The sequence below is a fragment of the Pinus tabuliformis genome, chromosome 8 (genome assembly GCF_031772625.1).
Source record: "Pinus tabuliformis cultivar Carrire ecotype Pingquan chromosome 8, CPIR1, whole genome shotgun sequence".
Lineage (NCBI taxonomy): Eukaryota > Viridiplantae > Streptophyta > Pinopsida > Pinales > Pinaceae > Pinus > Pinus tabuliformis.
This window is the reverse complement of record NC_142294.1, coordinates 2,018,650,761-2,018,671,599: the sequence shown is the minus strand read 5'-3', so window position 1 is coordinate 2,018,671,599 and position 20,839 is coordinate 2,018,650,761. Positions and strand designations below refer to the sequence as shown.

The following is a 20,839-nucleotide window of genomic DNA, read 5'->3' as shown; positions in this document are numbered from 1 at the left end:
CATCAAGCTAGGTGGACTGCATTTCTAAGTGAATTTGACTTTGAAATCAGGCATCTTAAGGGGAAAGATAACCACATAGCTGATGCGTTAATTAGAAGATTTCATTATGTATATGAAATTTCGTGTAGTCAAGTGGAATTTAAATTTTCCAAGCAGATTAAGCAAGCTGCCCTAAAGGATCCAGAGTATAAATATTTATGGAAGCAAGCTAAACTTGCACAAAACTTTGGAATACAAATGAAATATGATATTAACATAGATATTTTGTTGATTTTTAGAGGGAGTATGTATGTTCCTAATCATCTATCTATTAGAAAAGAATTATTAGATTAATTCCACATAATCCCTTATACCACTCATCCTAGATATCAAAAACTATTTTCTACAATTAAAAAGAATTATTACTGACCCAGAATGAGAAAGGACATTGCAAGATACTTAGCAAAATTCCTAGAATATCAATAGGTAAAAGTGGAACACCATAACCCTACTCGTTTTCTGCACCCATTACCCATTCCTAAGTGGAAATGGGATACAATTAGCATAGATTTCATAATCGGATTACTGTTAGATGATCCAAAATACAAAATTCATAGTTCGCAAAGTTAGGATAGAATATTTATTTATTTAGAATATTTAATTAAATATTGGAGACACTTAGAAATAGAATATTGTTGTAAAATATATTACATCTAGAATAATATGATATCTTAGGCTCCAATTTAGGAATAGAGTTAGTAGATTGGTTAGAATGGAATTTATTGTAAATGGACACTTGTTAATTTAATAAGTAGTCCATAACTAGAATAGGTTAGGAAATTAAGCTTATATGTAGCTCATTCTCTTGATTGCAGTAGTGTTGGTGTGTGTGTGTAAACTCTTGCAAAATTATTATGTAATTTCTTTTCTAATTAATAAAATTGTGTGTCTGAGGACACTTCTGCGATTATTATGGTATCAAAGCTCTAGTAATGCAGTTAATGTGAGGAGGATATTCCAGCTCAACAAAGTCTTGGAAAACTCCATTCAATTGACCAACAAATGATTGGTATGAAAATTGTCTAGTTGTTTTTAAAAGGAAAAGAAATTTTATTATTAGTATTGATTTTAGAAATTGTCCAGTTGTTTAAAAAAAAAAATTCACTATCAAAATTTCCCTGTAATTTCTATTTCATCAAGCGAGGCAAGTCGATAGTGCCATTGATCTCTTCACATTCAATGATATTTTTAAGCTCTGCTTTGATATCAAATCATAGAAACTTCTTTCAAATAACTCTGCGGGGAAGGTGAAACCCTGATCGCTTGGATCCCGAGATGTCTGACCCATTAACATCAAAAACATGTGGTCTCCATGTACTAGCTCTTCTGTCTGGGCTCTCAGAAACACATTCAAATCCCTCTGGTATTAACGACAGTAAGCTTCTCCAACAGCCCTAGATCCCACGCAGACGATTCTGTCCTTGTTCCACGCCTCTTAATTTTTCTCTAAAATCTCAGCGGGAACTTGAGAAAGCCAATGAAGACTGAACGATGAATGAATAAAATGAAGACATCTTGCATTTTATTTCTATCTGTTTAAAAACCAATATGGGATCTTGAATTTTTTAGGATTCACGACAATTATCACAAGATTTTCAAGCTCAAGTGCAGACAGTTCACCAACTCTCTTGTTCATATCAACATCAACCTTCTTGCATACAAGATTGGCCAAACACCGACCAATTCCCTTGATAGAATTCAAAGCAAACATGATCTTCTATCGCCCATCAACATTGGTGTTGAGGAAATGAAGAATGTGTTGAAACTCTTCATCCACAATCAAAGACATTTTCGCAGAACGCGGGAGTCTCAACAGTCGCTAGTAACGCTGAGTATTACAAAGACTATTAGGGCTAGTGTTGAGGACTGAAACAACCTGCCATAGAATGAACCAAGAGGAACTTTGACCTTCTGCAAATCACTCCATCCCATATCGCTCCATCCATCAGCAATTGACTTAGCTAGCAGTGAAGCAGCTTGCAAGACGTGCATGGACAGAACTCCTTGGAAATCACCAACCTAAAAGTCGCTTGCTTCTTTCTTGGAAGATATCTGCAAAGTAGAAATCACCTCAATCAAAATCAAAGGTAGCATAATTCAATATCAAAGGCCGTAACTCTTTATTTCAATAACGTGGAGTTTAAATTGGAGCAGCATTTTTCCAGACTTTAAGTGTTTAACTTTGTGTTTGAAAGAGTTGGGAAAGTAAAGTTTTTTTTTTAAATGACTCTTATAAAGTGATTTTCAATTTTGTAATTAAATGGAGAGAGAAGGTATATATTTTTATGTAATATTTTATTCTTATTGGAGTAATAAGGATTTTGTAATATTTGTGGAGTAATAAGGTCAGTTGTAATTTTTGGAGTAATAAGGAGATTCCATTTGTAATTTTTTATTTTGGAGAGATAAGAGTGACATTGTAACTCAAGGTAATTTTTTACTTTGAGGGGGGGTTAGAGTACATTTTGCATAAAATGCTGCAAGGATTATAAATTAGTAAAATTTTGAAAGTTTTCACTGTACATTTTTAAGAGAAATTGACTAGAGCCAAGTGCAAATCTCAATCAATTTTCTCCTCCAACGACTATATGAGGGTCGAGGCCAAGCCCCGATAGATCGTTTTTTGCGCGGTGTGCTTCGTGTGACGTGTTTCTCATATTTTCCTTGTGATTGATTCTTCTTGGTGCAAAATCTCAAAACTACAATGTTGAAGTTATTTAATCTGTTCTCTGATTCTAATAAGCTTGAAGGGATAAAATCATACAAAACATGGAAATGTCTCATTGACAGCACTCTAATATATAATGAATTGTGGCAAGACATATGTGATGGAGACGTTAAGCCTAATAAACCCACAGATGTAACTTCACTTGAAAAATGGGAAGTTAAAAATGTCAAGTCACTAGCTCTTATAAAGTCCTCAGTTAATGATGAGATGTATATTCATACTGAAAACACCTCAGATGCATGGACTGATTTGCATATTTTCAAAGATATTTTTGATACACAACCTGAATCAAAAAAGGTTGATCTTCAACTTAAGTTGCTTCAACAAAAACTAATTGAAGGAGGCGATGTCCTTGAGTATATCTCCAGGCTTAAAAATATTAAGCAAGAAATAGTAAAAGCCAGTTTTCCACTAGTAGATGACAGTTTCATGACCACAATTCTAATTGCTGGATTGCCTTCTTCTTACATGCATTTTTTGGAAACTCTACAAGTGACCGGAAAGTTAGATAAATTAAAGTTTGATGAGCTAAGTGAGATGTTGGCTCAACATGACAAAAAATTTGTGAAGAAGAAACAAGGGGAAGATGTCTTCTTCACAGAGGCTAGCACAAGTAAACCATCAAACCACAATTCTAGAGGAAGAGGACATTTCAATCAACATTCAACAGCACATAGTGGACAAGGTCATGGAAGAAGCCAAAATAGAGGAAACTTTCAAGGAAGAGGAAATAGTCAAAACAGAGGAAACTTTCAAGGCAAAGGAAACAGTCAAGGAAGAGGTCAAAGTCAAGGCAGAGGAAATAGTCAAGGAAGAGATCAAAGTCAAGGCAGAGGGCCAACTCAAAATAGAGGTCAAAGCAAAGGCAGAGGACAAGATCAAGGAAGAGGCAGAGACTTGAATCAAATTGTCTGCAGAAGATGTAACAAAGTGGGCCATTTTGCAGAAGATTGTAGAACTTCCATTCATAAAATTCCAAAGTTCCATCAAACACAACTCAATTTTCCACTAATCAAGATAATGATGGTTCAGAATATGTCTTCACATCAAGTCAAATATCAGAATCAACAACACTAGTTTCCACCTTTTTTCAAAGTGATTATGAAGATGCATAGATTTTAGATAAAACAAAAACTCAACACATGACTTTTCGACAAGACTTCTTTTGGAATTTCCAACCATGCCACCTTAGTTCAATCTTTCTTGTTGATAATACAAAACATACTCCTTATGGAAAAGGTGTTGTTAAAGTTTATCTCCCTGACATTGGAGAAAGATTGATATCAAATGTATGGTATGTACCCACCTTTAAAAAGGATTTGTTGTCTTTGGTCTCGATTTGACAAGCTCGACATCATATGGTTTTGGAGGATGGCCTAGTTATAATTCATTCAACCAAACAAAAATGCAAAAACAATGAATGGTTGAGTGACTTCCTACCTTCAAGAAAGAAAATGCAAGATGTGAAGTTTGCATTTATGGAAAAAAAAGTCGAGAACCTTTTTCGACAAGCTCATGGCGAGCAAACAAGGGTTTGCAATTAGTACACAATGACATTTGTGGACTCTTGCAAGCTTCTCGAGGAGGTTGCAAATATTTCTTACTCTTTATTGATTATTTCAGCAAAATGACATGGGTTTACTTCTTGAAGCATAAGTCAGAGGCATTTGTGAAGCTTAAAAAATTTTGTCAACTTGTTGAGAATGAAGTCAAGGAAAAGATTGGCACTCTTAGAACTGAAAATGGATGAGAATTCGCTTCAAATGTATTTCAAAGTTATTGCAGAGACAATGGGATCAAATGACATCTTACAAATGTCTATACTCCACAACAAAATGTAGTAGTAGAAAGAATGAATCGCACTTTGTTAGGAATGGCGAGATCTATGTTAACTTTTAAAAATTTAAGTCATATTTATTGGGCAGAAGCAATCCATAAAACTGTTTATTTAAGAAACAGGTCTCCCACTGCTTCTTTGGATGGAATCACACCATATGAAGCATGGTTTGGTTTCACACCTAAAGTTAAACACCTTAGGGTTTTTGGTTTCGTGTGCTATGCCTTAGTTCCAAAAGAAAAACAAACTAAGCTAGACTCACGAAGTTTGAAATGCAAAATGATTGGATATTCAGATGAGAAGAAAGGGTACAAGCTTTTATCAAATGGGAAATTTATTTTCAGCAGAGATGTAATTTTTTATGAAACAAAGAGTAAGAGTGCTGAAGAAATAGAACATCTTCTTCAAAAATTGGAAACAAAAGGAGATAAAAGGAAAGGAAAAAACCCAAGTCAACCAAATTCACAAAATTGCTATGAACTTGATTTTCCTTCCTTTGAAGATGATTCATCCAGTCCATCTACTTTGCCAATATAGTCTAGGTCTTCTGGAAGTTCATCAAAATCTCCTAGTAGCAGTAGTTCTTCTAACAATGATTCTCTGCCTCCAGAATCTGTCATTGATCAACGTACCTCAGTTTACATTAATCCTCTTTATAATGATGGTGACTTTTTAGAATCTCAAGAAAGTGAACATCAATTGCCAAAATGGGTTGCTCAACTTTGAAAGATGTAAGGCCCAATGAGAAAAATAAAATAGGAACAAGGAGGTCCACTAGGAATGAAGGAAATTTTGCCTTAATCACGAATGATTTTACTAAACCCTCCACGTACAAAGAGGTAGTGAAATATTAAGAATGGCAACAAGCTATGATTGAAGAATATAAGGTAGTTCAAGATAGCAATACTTTCAAACTTGTTGATTGTCCTCAAAATGTTAAACCCATCGGATGCAAATGGGTTTACAGAATTAAGTACAACCATAATGGAGAAACTGACAAGTACAAAGCTAGACTTGTGGCTAAAGGTTCTGCGTAGTAGGAAGGCATTGATTATATGGAAAATTTTGCTCCTACAGCAAAATGGAACACCATTCACTTAACACTCGCATTAGCAACACAAAAAGGATGGAAATTTCATCAAATGGATGTAAAGAGTGCTTTCCTCAACAAAGATTTACAGTAAGATGTATATAGGACACAGCTGCCAGGTTTTGAAATTGAAGGGAAAGAACATAAAGTCTGTAAAATTATTAAGGCTTTATATGGGTTAAAAAACTCCACGAGCTTGGTATGCCAAAATGGATGAATACCTTCAGAAAGTTGGCTTTCAACGAAGTGAATCTGATGATACTTTGTATGTACGTCAATAGGGTCAAAATCTGGTGATTCTTGTTATGTATGTAGATGATTTGATCATTACTGGAAACAATGATGATCATATTATACAGGTGAAAAAGGAGTTACATGCAGGTTTTAAGATGACAGACTTGGGACTACTTCACTACTATCTTGGAGTTGAAGTATTCCAACGTCCACATCATATTTTCATTTCTCAGAGTAAGTATGCAGCAAAAGTTCTTCAGCGCTTTGGAATGCAGGATTGCAAGCCCGTTCTTACCCCCATGGAACAAAACTTGAAACTTTCAAAATTTGAAGGGGGGGAAGGTGGACAACACTACTTATAGATAGTTGATTGGCAACCTGATTTATCTGACAACAAATCGACCATATCTATCTTATGCAGTTAGTATTCTTTCATGTTTTATGCAGGAACCACGAGACAACCACTGATTGTAGCTAAAAGGGTTCTATGATATGTCCAAGTAACAAAAGATTTTGGTCTTCTTTACAATAAGACTAAAAACTTTGTACTTGGCGCATTTTCAGATGCCGACTTTGCTGGCAGTGTTGATGATCGAGCATCAACCTCCGGTTATTTAATGAACATGGGGTCATATGCAATATCTTGGAGTTGCAAGAAACAAGCTACAATGTCCACTTCTTCAGCCGAAGCAGAATAAATATCAGCATGGGAAGCAACATGTGAAATTGTTTAGTTGCGCAGAGTTTTGCAGGATTTGGGTATTCCTCAAGCAGAAGCTACATCATTATTGATTGACAGCTAGTCAACCATAAAGCTCGCCAAGAATCCAGTTTTTCATTCCAAAACAAAACATGTGGACACCAAGTATCATCAGATTAGATCTCTCATTGCCAAGGGTGTCATCAAGCCAATTTATTGTCCTTCAGAAGATCAGGTCTCCGATATTTTCACAGAACCACTTAGCAGGATCAAATTTACTAAGTTCAGAGATGAACTTGGTATCTGTTGTAATGTATTTTTGGATCATGGGGGGAATGTTAGATGATCCAAAATAAAAAATTCATAGTTCAAAAAGTTAGGATAAAATATTTATTTATTTAGAATATTTAATTAAATATCAGAGACACTTAGAAATAGAATATTGTTGTAAAAGATATGACATCTAGAATAATGTCATATCTTAGGCTCCAATTTAGGAGTAGAGTTAGTAGGTTGGTTAGAATGGCATTTATTGTAAATGTTCACTTGTTAATTTAATTGGTCCATAACTAGAATAGGCTAGGAAATTAAGCTTATATATAGCTCATTCTCCTGATTCCAATAGTGTTGGTGTGTGTGCGTAAACTCTTGCAAAATTATTATGTAATTTATTTTTTGATTAATAAAATTGTGTGTCTGAGGACACTTCTGCCATTAATTACCCATATCCAAAAACAAAAATGATTCCATCAAGGTAGTGGTGGATAAATTGAGCAAAGTAGCTCATTTTATCCCTGATAAATCCAATTATGAAACTTCCCAAGTGGCGGATATATTTATGAGGGAGATATTCATATTACATGGCATTCCAAAAGTGATAATTTCTTATTAGAACATAAAGTTCACCTCTTCATTTTGGAAGGCTCCCTTTACTGGATTGGGCACTCAAGTCCACTTCATTATTGCATACCACCCACAAACAGATGGGAAAACTGAGTGGGTGAATCAAGTATTAGAGGAAATTTTGTGCATGTATGTGATGCAACAACTAGGCAAGTGGGAAGAATACCTTCACTTAGTGGAATCTTCTTATAACAACAGCTACCACGAGTTTCTAAAAATGAGCCCTTTTTAGGTACTCTATGAAAAAGGTGTAGAACACCTTCTAACTGGAATAATCCTAAGAATAAAATGATTATAGGACCTAACATGTTAGAGGAGATGGAAAATACAATGAAAAGGGTTTCAATAAATTTAAAGGCTGCTCAAGACAAACAGAAGGCTTACGCTGATAAAAAAATAACTTACTGAGAATTTCAAGTGGGTGACCATGTCTATGTACTTGTTAAACCTAAAATAAGTACACGTAGATGGAGAAGTTGTGAAACATTAGCACCTCGATACGATGGACCTTTCTAGGTTTTGGAAAGGGTAGGAGTGGTAGCATACCGACTTGCATTACCCATTCATATACAAGTTAATAATTTTTTTCATGTTTCACTTTTAAAGAAGTATATATATGATTCTAGACACATCATAAATTGGCAAGATGTACAAGTAATGTATATACTGTAAATTTATAGCTACCAATTTTAATAAAATGAGTGAATCAGACTAATGATTAAGTCATGATTATTTGATAGGTCGAATTAGATGGAGAGTTTATGATAGAACCTCTGTGTATACTCGACCAAAGAGAAACAATGTTATGGAAGTGAGATATCATCCAGGTTAAAGTGTAGTGGAGACACTTTATCAAGGAGGAAGCCACCTAGGAAGAAAAAGAATTTATGCAAGAGGCATATCCCAAGTTTTTCAAAAAGGTAGGAAAAGAAATAAAAACTGAGGACGGTGTTCCCCTCAAGAGGGGAGAGTGTTATGAATATAATTCATAACAATTAAAATAAATAAAATAAATGTAAATAGTAAATAATCAAATATTGATTAGGTTAAATAGTCATTAAGTTAAGTGAAAAGGCATGTCTTAAAGACATGGGTAGTCATGAAAGGACACCTGCTTAGCTATATATATGCGGGTCCTCATTGTAACAATCATCAATTATACATTTTTATATATAATAAATTTTATTATTAAATACCTATTGTGTATTTTTACATTAAGTCAACAAGCTATCAGTTTTTACACTTCAGTGGTATCAGATCCATGACAAAAAATATAATGATGCGAGTCTTTGAATGTTGTTCACCGCATAATGTGCCATTACGTTCACGTCATGATTGCGTTGAGCAGTTTAGTAAAATTCAAGAAGCATTTCAGCGTTTAGAAAAATCATTTGCAGAAGTTAAAGAATGTCGAAAGGAAATCGATAATAAGGAAAATGATCTAGATAATGATTCCGATGAAACTGATATAGATCAAGAAGATTATAATGTTGAAAAATCAGATGAAGTTGATGTTGAAAGTAAAGGAGAAGGAGTAGATACAGAGCCAGTTAGAGAACTAAGTGATCAAGGTGATAATCACCATGTAACTCATTCAATAGTGGATATGCATGATGTTTTTGGTTATTCTGGCAAGGAAGAACAACCCAAATATGCTTCTCAGCATAGTCCAGAGAAAAGTGTTGGTAGGGCTACTTCAGAGGAGGGAGGAAGTGAACAAAGGGGATTACATCCGAAAGATATAATACATGATGAAGTGGATCAGTATGAATTAGAAGAAGAGCAAAAATATGAGCAAAGGAAAAAGGAGAAACTAATAAGCCCTCCCTTAGAGTTGGATTTTCGATTCCACCCACCTTTAGGTCAGCCAGAACCAATGGATATTCCAGATGAAGAGAAAGAGTACAAAAAGTTTTACATCATTCCAGATGAAAGTGGCATTCCTTGGGGAATTTACATTTTAGGATTTTATCTCCTTGTAATAGGGAGATGGGGATGTATAACAATAATAGTTCTTCTAGTGAAATCTTATTGAAAATTTATTCCATGTTCGATGGAAGACTCCACAAGGAAATTTCCCTCTGTTTGTACCGTCAATATTACATTACCCATAATGAGCTTGCAATAATCGCTCAGAATGAAAATCCACCAATGCGATTAACAGAAACTCTGGGTGCAGAAGAGAATTGCCTCAATGATACATATTTCGTCAATCAACCTTCTGGCATAACTTGCAGTGTCGTGAGGAAAAGGGGGCGAGAGCAAGTGCTAGATATCGTGGAGTACAGATTTGAAATAAACAGACCACTTCATCTGATCAAATATGCCATGGATCCGGTGAACAAGTTAATAAGTTACATCGACATAAACTAAGAACCCAACGACATTTTTGTCTTGTGCTTCTTTCTTCGTGATGAAATCCAGCAGCACCCTGGATACAATCTAGTCGGATTTCCTGGTGATGAAATCTATCAGCATGTCAGATACAATCTATTCGGTGCGAGACATTTCCAGGACCTCAACCTTACGTGCAACCACCACCACCAGCATTTTGGCCACGAGAGGAGCAAAGCTGTCGTTGCCATCCCTACTGCTGGATATTGTCTGTTTCTCCGATAGAAGACCCTGGTCAAACTCACCGACAATGTTGCCCCCCTTGTTTTCTGTTGCAAGCTTCCTTGCTGTCCATTTTGTATTCCATTCCTCAACACCTCAAGCGAGAGAAGAATGACGTTCACGCATTTTTCATTATCGTGTTTCCTCTCACCTGTTCAACCACACATCATCACTGCCACTGCCTCACCGTGTCCATCGTGCATCCAACAACTCAACATATCTTCTCCCACGTCGTCCCTTATCTGTTGAAATCTAATTTCAACGCTGCCATACGCTTTCAACGCAGCTGCCAGAAAACGTTAAGCAAACCTCGCCGAAAAGCTCTCGGGTTGACTTCAGGCGAAAGGGATTTTCCGATGATCGAACCCGAGAAAATTTGGGGCTGACACGTGGTTCACCCCTGACGTACTCCAACGTCATTTTCTCGGATGATAACGTTCAGCACTTGTTGATCTTCCGATATGGTTATCCACCGTCGGATCTGCTCCACCTTTTTCCGCCGTTGATTGATTAAAGCTGCACACCTGCATACGACCAACATCAAATTAAAGCTATTGCGTGGAGTAAAAGGTTTATGGTTGACCGCCGTAGGTAAAAGAATTTAATAGTGGTACGAAGATTTTGGTGAGGCTCTTTTAATATGAGCATGGGCATGTTATAATATATGTTTTTATATATATTTATATACGGCATGTATTAAATAGGAAATCGTATGTAATAAGTTTCATGTTTTGTGTGTTGACTTTTTTAAATATAATGTATGGCACACGGGAGGTTTTTTTTGGTGTGTTCACAGTAGCGTAAAAATATGAGGGTGCAGTAAAAAGAAAAACACACAGCAGTGTGTAAAATGTGAAGAACCAGAGAGTGTATGCACAGCAGTGCACAAATATGTTGTAATGTTTTTGTGTGGAGAATTGTAAAACGAAGATGCAGTAAAAACCGAAAAGCCATGTGTGGTTTTGGACAAGTAGTGGATAAAGGAAATGGTGGAGCGTGAATTTTTGTAAGCCTGTGTAATTTTGTTTTTCACAGTAGTAAACTTATGTAAATCTTTTTATTACAGCAGTAAGTTGTTTTTCACACCAGTGAATATAAAAAGGATTTTACAGTGGTAAATCTTTGCATCAGGTTTTAATGAATAGAATGTTCTTATGGTGGTGAAATGCTCTGTCTCTCTGTGAATTTTTTTTGTTGTCTGTGCACAAAAGATCCTGTGAAGGAAAAACAGAGCATTGCCTCTGTGTGTTTGTTTGAACATTTGGTTTTTGATATTTTTCCCATTAAAAATTTCCAACAGTGGTATCAGAGCAGGCTTAGGCTCTTTAAAAAAGTTAAAGAAGCTGAAGGGAGAAGGTTGTTGCTGCAGCAAAACTTCTCAAGCAGATAGAAGACTCAGACAACAAAGGATTCAGGTATTCTTCATAGCTATCTTGTTTGTTATTGAAGAGACAGTCAGTGTTTTAAATACACAGTCAAGGAATGGCCAGCACAAGCACTGGTATGGGTTTGTTTAACACCCAGCTCCCACAGTTTAATGGGAAGAACTATGACTATTGGGCAATAACCATGACAGCCCTGTTTGCCTCTCAAGATTTATGGGAAATAGTTGAGGAAGGTTTTGAAGAACCAGCAGATGAAACTGAGTTCAATGCATTAACTCAGGGAGAGAGAGATCAGCTGAAGAGCAATAGAAAGAAGGATTCAAAAGCCCGTATGTTGTTGTATCTAGCAGTAGACCAGAGTGTGTTTCCAAGGTTAGCAGCAGCTAAGACAGCAAATGAAGCATGGCAAACCCTCAAGACAGCTTATCAAGGCATGGAGAGAGTGAAGACAACAAAACTACAATTGCTGAGAAAGGACTTTGAGAATCTGTGCATGAAGGAGTCAGATAACATTGACTCATTCTTCACTCATGTGATTGGTGTAATCACACAAATGAGAACTCATGGAGAAACCATTGAAGATAGAAGGATTGTGGAGAAAATATTGAGGGTCTTACCCTCAAAGTTTGATGCCATAGTCACCACCATCGAAGAGACAAAGGATCTCTCAAGTTATTCAGTTGATGAGCTACATGCATCACTAATAACACATGAGCAGAGGTTGAGTAGGAATGAAAACTCATCTCTTGAGCAAGCCTTCAAGACCCAGATGTCCTTTGGAAGAGGAAGAGGTCAAGGCAAAGGAAACAAAAGAGGAAGAGGCAGAAGCTAGAACAGAGGTGGAAGGAACAGCCCATCAAATGCACAAGGAAGAGGCAGCAATACAAATCAGAACCAAGGCCAAGGCAGCAGCCAACAAAGAGAACAGTATCATGCTCAAGGACAAAGGTATGATAAATCTAATGTTCAATGCTATTATTGCAAAAAGTATGGACATTATGCAAGTGATTGTAGAAAGAAACAGCATGATATGAACAGTAGACAAAATGCAAATGTTACAAGAGAAAACAACAGTCAAAATAATGTCCTGTTAGCTTATAACATGGCTGAAACACATAGTGAAGACATATGGTTTTTAGACTCAGGTTGCAGCAACCATATGACAGGGAATATAGCCCTCTTTTCAGCCTTAAATCAAAACTTGAAATCAGAGGTCACACTACGAACTGATAGTAAAGTGTCTGTTATGGGAAAAGGGGAGGTAAAAATATTTACAAAACAAGGAGAAAGGAAAACCATAGCAGATGTCTACTATGTCCCTGGAATGAGATGTAACCTATTGAGTGTTGGACAACTTATCCAAAAGGGCTACAATGTTTACTTTGTAAATGATGTGTGTACCATCATGGATATGCCACCCAGCAAAAGATGCATTGCTGAAGTGAAGATGACAAGGAACAGGATGTTCCCTCTCCGGATCAGGGCAGACTTGAAAAACAAGAAGGAAATGGCAGCAGTTACCCAAGAGGCCTTCCAAAGCGTGCCAAAGGATGAAAATTGGTTGTGGCACTTGAGATTTGGACATCTCAATTTTGGAGGTCTAAATTTGTTGAGTAGGAAAGGAATGGTAAGAGGATTACCATTGATAGAGAAACCGGACAGCCTTTGTGAAGGCTGCATTTTGGGCAAACAACATAGAGAAAGTTTTCCATCAGGGAAAAGCATAAGGGCAAAGGCACCCTTAGAGATTATCCACTCAGATTTGTGTGGACCAATGCAAGCTCCATCATTAGCTGGCAGCCAATATTTCCTAACATTCATTGATAACTTTACAAGAAAGACTTGGATATATTTCCTTAAAAACAAAAGTGAAGTGTTTGAGAAATTCCAAAACTTCAAGGCATTTGTGGAAAACCAAAGCGGGCTGCATATAAAAGTTTTGAGAACTGATAGAGGAGGTGAGTATATCTCCAAGGAATTCCTAAAATTTTGTAGAGAAAATGGAATTCACAAACAGTTTACAGCAAGGTACACTCCGCAGCAAAATGGAGTTGCTGAAAGGAAGAACAGGACCATCATGGATATGGCGAGGAGCATGCTAAAGGCAAAGCATTTGGGAAATGACTATTGGGCTGAAGCTGTAAATTGTGCAGTGTACATTTTGAACAGGTGTCCTACAAAAGCAGTGATGAACAAGGTGCCAAAAGAAGCATGGAGTGGGAGAAAGCAAGGAGTCACCCACATGAGAGTTTTTGGATGTGTGGCCTATGCACACATACCAGATCAGCTAAGGAGGAAGTTGGACAGCAAAGGGGAGAAATGTCTGTTCATTGGATACAGTGAGGAATCCAAAGCATACAGGTTGTATATCCCATCTACCAAGAAGTTTTTTGTCAGCAGAGATGTTCAATTCATTGAGGAGGAAGCTTGGGATGGAAGCATAGAGAAAACAGTGAATGTTAAGAACTGTTTGTCTCATGATGAAGATGAAGAGGAAGTGGCTGAAATGCATCCCCAAACAGCAGCGCCAACACAAGGACAACAAGGGACACCATTGAGGATAAATGAAAGTGCTTCTCCAAGCACACCACAAGGAAGAAATTCAAGTGCATCTTCAAGCACTTGCACACCAAGTGAAAGAGGTAAGAAGTTTAGAAATCTAAGTGAAATTTATGATGAAGGAATGAATTCCTTATTTGCCTTGTATTGTCATATTGATGATCCTATTCATTTCGAAGATGCAATTAAAGATAGGAAATGGATAGAAGCTATGGATGAGGAGATGAATGCCATAGAAAGAAACAAAACATGGGATTTGGTTGAGTTACCAAAAGGCAAAGAAGTCATTGGTGTGAAATGGGTCTACAAGACCAAGAGCAATGCTGAAGGCAAGATTGAAAGGCACAAGGCAAGGCTGGTTGTCAAAGGGTACAAGCAGCAGTATGGGAGAGATCATGAGGAGACTTTCGCACCGGTTGCAAGAATGGAAACCGTGAGAGTAGTGCTATCCATAGCAACACAAAACAAATGGAAAGTCTACCAAATGGACGTGAAGTCAGCATTCCTAAATGGAGTGTTAAAGGAAGAGGTGTACATTGAACAACCTCTTGGCTATGAGAAGAAAGGTGAAGAGCACAAAGTGTGCAAATTGAAGAAAGCTCTTTATGGGCTGAAGCAAGCGCCAAGAGCATGGTACAGCAGGATAGATTCATATCTATTGGATAATGAATTTGACAAGTGTGAAGGAGAACCCACAGTCTACATCAAAGAAAAGGATGGTAAAATTTTAATTGTTGTCTTGTATGTAGATGATGTTATTTTCACTGGAAATGATACTTATCTTATTGAAAATTTTAAATCAATCATGAAGGATGAATTTGAAATGACTGATATGGGTTACTTGAGATACTTCTTAGGCATAGAAGTAGATCAAAATGAAAAAGGAATATTTATCTCACAAGCTAGATATGTAAATCAAGTATTGAGCAGATTTAACATGCAAGAATGCAAGGCAGCCATCACTCCCACAGTAATGGGATTAAAACTCAGCAGAGAGGACAGCAACAAGGATTTTGATCCTAGTTTGTATAAAAGCATTGTGGGCAGCCTTATGTATTTAACAGCTACTAGGCCTGACATTATGTATGCTGTCAGTTTAATTTCCAGATTCATGGAGAGGCCAAAGGAGGCACATTGGTAAGCAGCAAAGAGAATTTTGAGGTATGTCAAAGGCACCAAAATGTTTGGAATTTTATATCATGCCTCAAAACATTCAGATTTGGTTGGATACACAGACAGAGATTGGGCTGGAAGTGTAGATGATCAGAAGAGCACTTCCAGTTATGTTTTTAATATGGGTTCAGGAGCCATTTCATGGGCTTCTAAGAAGAAATCCATTGTAGCATTGTCTACAGCAGAGGCTGAATATGTGGCAGCTACAGCAGCAGCATGTCAAGGAGTTTGGATGAGAAGAATGTTGAGAAGCTTAGGCCAAGAGCAGGCAAAAGCGACAGTGATCTTTTGTGACAATAGCTCAGCTATTACATTGTCAAAGAATTCAGTGTTTCATAAGAGAACGAAACACATTGATACAAGGTTTCACTATATCAGAGAATTGGTGAACAATGGAGAAATTGTCCTAGAACATTGCAGGACTCAGGAACAGGTCGCAGACATCTTGACAAAGCCACTAGATCAGAAAAGCTTTGAATTTTTGAGAAAGTGTTTGGGTATGACCGAATGCCCTGCTATTGAAATTAAAGGGGAGTGTTGAAATCTAATTTCAACGCTGCCGTACACTTTCAACGCAGCTGCCAGAAAACGTTAAGCAAACCTCGCCGGAACGCTCTCGGGTTGACTTCAGGCGAAAGGGATTTTCCGATGATTGAACCCGAGAAAATTTGGGGCTGACACGTGGTTCACCCCTGACGTACTCCAACGTCATTTTCTCGGATGATAACGTTCAGCACTTGTTGATCTTCCGATATGGTTATCCACCGTCGGATCTGCTCCACCTTTTTCTGCCGTTGATTGATTAAAGCTGCACACCTGCATACGACCAACATCAAATTAAAGCTATTGCGTGGAGTAAAAGGTTTATGGTTGACCGCCGTAGGTAAAAGAATTTAATAGTGGTACGAAGATTTTGGTGAGGCTCTTTTAATATGAGCATGGGCATGTTATAATATATGTTTTTATATATATTTATATACGGCATGTATTAAATAGGAAATCGTATGTAATAAGTTTCATGTTTTGTGTGTTGACTTTTTTAAATATAATGTATGGCACACGGGAGGTTTTTTTTGGTGTGTTCACAGTAGCGTAAAAATATGAGGGTGCAGTAAAAAGAAAAACACACAGCAGTGTGTAAAATGTGAAGAACCAGAGAGTGTATGCACAGCAGTGCACAAATATGTTGTAATGTTTTTGTGTGGAGCATTGTAAAACGAAGATGCAGTAAAAACCGAAAAACCATGTGTGGTTTTGGACAAGTAGTGGATAAAGGAAATGGTGGAGCGTGAATTTTTGTAAGCCTGTGTAATTTTGTTTTTCACAGCAGTAAACTTATGTAAATCTTTTTATTACAGCAGTAAGTTGTTTTTCACACCAGTGAATATAAAAAGGATTTTACAGTGGTAAATCTTTGCATCAGGTTTTAATGAATAGAATGTTCTTATGGTGGTGAAATACTCTGTCTCTCTGTGAATTTTTTTTGTTGTCTGTGCACAAAAGATCCTGTGAAGGAAAAACAGAGCATTGCCTCTGTGTGTTTGTTTGAACATTTGGTTTTTGGTATTTTTCCCATTAAAAATTTCCAACATTATCACGCCCCTCCAACCACCTACAAATCACCACCGATACTCACTGCTCCGCCCTCCTTCCAATGCTGTTGTCTATTGCCAAAAAAAGGGATTGGAAATTTAAAAGACTAGTTCCAGACAACGTGCATAGATTAAGAGTAACCCCGCTTGAGGGTTTGTGAGGAAAATTAACATAAAAACACATATTATAATAGAAAATTAACAGAAGATCCACAAAGGGTTTCCTTCCAAATTTATTTCTCAAGCTTAGTTAGGTTGCTGACAGCTGGAGAAATGGTTCTAGAGAGTGTTGCTTTGTTGAGAAAATCAGGATGAGTAGGCTAATAAATAAAGAGAATGAATGAGGTGAAAGGGGTTATTTCATTCTCATTCCCCTAACAGAGTTGATTATAAGCCACAGATGACTGTAGGTTGAAAATATTATTTCCTTTCCCTCACGAAACATAATATATGGACATGTATAAATCAAGTAGTATAATCTTAAGTTAAATTTGCTCAGAAACTTCAACAGCCAATTGTGTTTCACATTTTTATAAAAGAAGCAATGCCAAAAGAATGCTACTCGCAAAGATTACAGGCAGGAGAGTAATCACATACACATGCGACTATAGCATGTACCAAATCAATTAAAACAACGCATTAGCCAAAGATTTTACATAAAATGAAAGAAAAAACTTCCATTAATGTCATGACTAAGGAAGAATACAAGAAAATGAATCCCTGAAAGAACTTGACTGTTCTCAAATTTTTTTGAAAAAGAATGGGGCATATAGTTTAAACGCGCACAATAGTTTGGTATTGAAAAAGCAACATTCATAACTGTGGTTTCTAGCCACATTACAACATATCCAAAGTGATTATGTGATTAATTAATTAAAAGTGTGAATTAATAATTTATTTTTATTAAGCTCATGATTCATTAAAATATTGATTAATTAAAAGTATGAATTAATAATTTACTATTGTTATAATGAAAATATACCCTTAATCTTTAAAGAACACAAGGAATATATAAGTATTTTTCAAAACCTTTCAGCCATATTTCAGAGAGATTCGAACTCGCATCATGATAATCGTTACAAGAAGGAACAATACAATTTAAACACCTGTTTTAGAGAATGAACGAAAAACGAAAGTATTCATACTTGTCGAAAAATTTAGCATTGAACATTAGTTATAACGTTGGGTTTAGTTGAAGTTATGGGTCAATTGTGATAGCAGGAATGTTTTATAAATGTAAGACAAGGATTCTCACCATTTGGATGATGATGTCACCCTTTTCGTGGATTTGGTTTATCCATTGACTTTTCTTACTTTTGTCTTCTTGGATCATGGCTTTTTCAATTGATTTTTCATGAGGTTCTGTTATTCTTTTTGTCAACAAAATGTAACCACATACTTTTCATGTTATGTTGTTGAACTTGGCTATAGTGATGGGGAAATTTTTTTATATAATTAGAGTTTTAACCCTGTGGATAATAGTATTTATTTATTTTTCTAATAGAAAAGTTTGGTTTTTACAAATCTTGGAATAATGGTTTCACTGGGGTAGAAAAGTCTTGTTTCTACCAATCTTGGAATAACGGTGTCACTATGTCTTTGTCCTTGTCCTCACTTTTTTTACCCTTCATTCACTCCACTTCTCACGAGTCACGACTCTTATGGCCTCGTTGGCACTTCTTTTGCCATTCATTCACTACATTTGCTCAAAATTTATATATAGGCACAAGGACTTAACCTAACATGGTGGGTACTGAACCATTCACTCTATGGTGTGGGCCATGAAATTTAGAATACTAACTTGTTTTATTTGGAGGTAGGTTTTAGAAGATGTGCTTTTGCCTCGTTGTATTTGGCACTTAAGTCACTTTATCTTTAGTGACTTTTATTTTCTTGCTAGTAAGGTTTTATGTTTTTTTCGGAAAACCAATGATGTAAGATTGATTTAAATTTATGGGAAAAATTACAAAGGCTAAGTTCCAAAATAGAGGTAAAACATTGAGTTTTAATTTGTGAAATTATCTTGTAAATTTCATAATACTCATGTTCTTGTTTTCTTTTATTTTTATTTCAAAGGGAAATAAATTATTTTGATGGTTGGCTTTTCAAAAATAGTCTATTAAAAAAATGAACATTAGAGTGAAGACTATTAGGGTTAAGAAATAATAAGAGAAGTGTTGTTTAGACACCATTTTGTGGCTTTAAAGGAAAAAATTATTTGGACTCTTTCCACCCTTAAAGAGACCAAATTAGAAATAAATAACATAAGCAAACCCACGGGCTCTCATAAACTATCAGTGACTTGACTAAGTCAAATTTACTTGAACTACCCTAACAATAGCCCCCTTAAAGTTGACTCGAGGAGATTAATCCGGTCCCAACCATTCACCAACAATCTCGCGTGACCTCCCTCAAGCTAGGATGCCAATACACTTGTCACCTTGGTACCTATGCAAGTGGTCCATTCCAAGGATAATTTTAGGGGCGAATGTTCGCCCTTTGGCGAAATTAAGGGGTTTTAAATTTTTAGTGGGTGAATATTTTGTATCATAGTACATTTTTACAAATCACCTCAAATAGCCCACCTTATTTTAAGGGAGAGGGTAAAAAGGGTAAATTTAGCCCTTGAAATTAGGACTTACAACCTTTCATTCGCCCATTTTCAAGAATAGGTTTTATTTAAGTGAATCCATTCGCCCATTTTCAAGAATAGGTTTTATTTAAGTGAATCCTATGGGCCAAATACCATATTTATAAAAGAGGTATGGTAAATTAATAAAAATATAAATAAATGAGAGGTATGGTAAATAAATAAAACATTTTTTATATTTACTCCATAAGTCACCTTATATACATGTAAGGGTGTAAACAAATAAAAATATAAGTAAAGTGGAGGTATGGTAAATAAATAAAACGTCTTTTTATACTTACTCAAAAGGTATGGTAAATAAATAAAAATATAAATAAACTAGACGTATCGTAAATAAATAAAACCTCTTTTTATATTTAGTCCATAACCCTTGTTCTATTTATGAAGGCTCAAGAAAGAGGTTTTATTTAAGTGAATCCTATGGGCCAAATACCATATTTGTAAAAGAGGTATGGTAAATTAATAAAAAATATAAATAAACGAGAGGTATGGCAAACAAATAAAACATTTTTTTATATTTACTCCATAAGTCACCTTATATTTACGAACACTCAGAAAATGGGTTATATTTAGGTGAAACTTATTAATACCATGCAAAAAACCATTATTAACCTTAATATTAGAATTAATAAAAATAAAAATGGCAGATGGTATTGACCCATGGTATTCACCAAAATGGCACATGGTATTGACCCATGGTATTCACCTGGAATGTAGCCTATTTAAATGGGGGAATTAAACCAGCATGTAGCCTATGCTAAGATTCACTAGGACTTTACAAAGTTTTATTATTTAGTGAAAGACTCGCCAAGATCTTACAAGATTTTATAATTGAGTAAAATATTCTAATAAAAATAAAAATGGCACATGGTATTGACCCATGGTATTCACCAAAATGGCACATGGTATTGACCCATGGTATTCACGTGGAATGTAGCTTATTTAAATGGGGGAATTAAACCAGCATGTAGCCTATGCTAAGATTCACTAGGACTCTACAAAGTTTTATTATTTAGTGAAAGAATCGCCAAGATCTTACAAGATTTTATAATTGAGTAAAATATTGGCGATGCCTGGTGAGAGATTCGCCAAAAAATTATATATACATATTATATTATTGATAAAATCGCCTTCCATTTTTCCTATATACCATGGAGATTCGCCCATTTATTATATTTATAAATTTAGGGGGGGTTCTTAAAATTTTCCCTGGTCCATTCCACAACTTGATGACTCCATTCACCACTGCACTACATGTATGCCTTATCAAAGTGCCAAGGCCGTACAAAAATTTGTGCCCCTATGCAACATGTATTCCTAAACAATAGGTCTT

The 20,839-nt window shown here is 36.0% G+C and overlaps 1 pseudogene; it reads left to right on the top strand.

Moving 5' to 3' along the window:
- The first annotated feature begins 2,743 nt into the window (after positions 1-2,743).
- Positions 2,744-20,839, top strand: part of LOC149244516 (indole-3-acetic acid-amido synthetase GH3.6-like) — a 48,056-nt pseudogene continuing 29,960 nt past the window's right edge.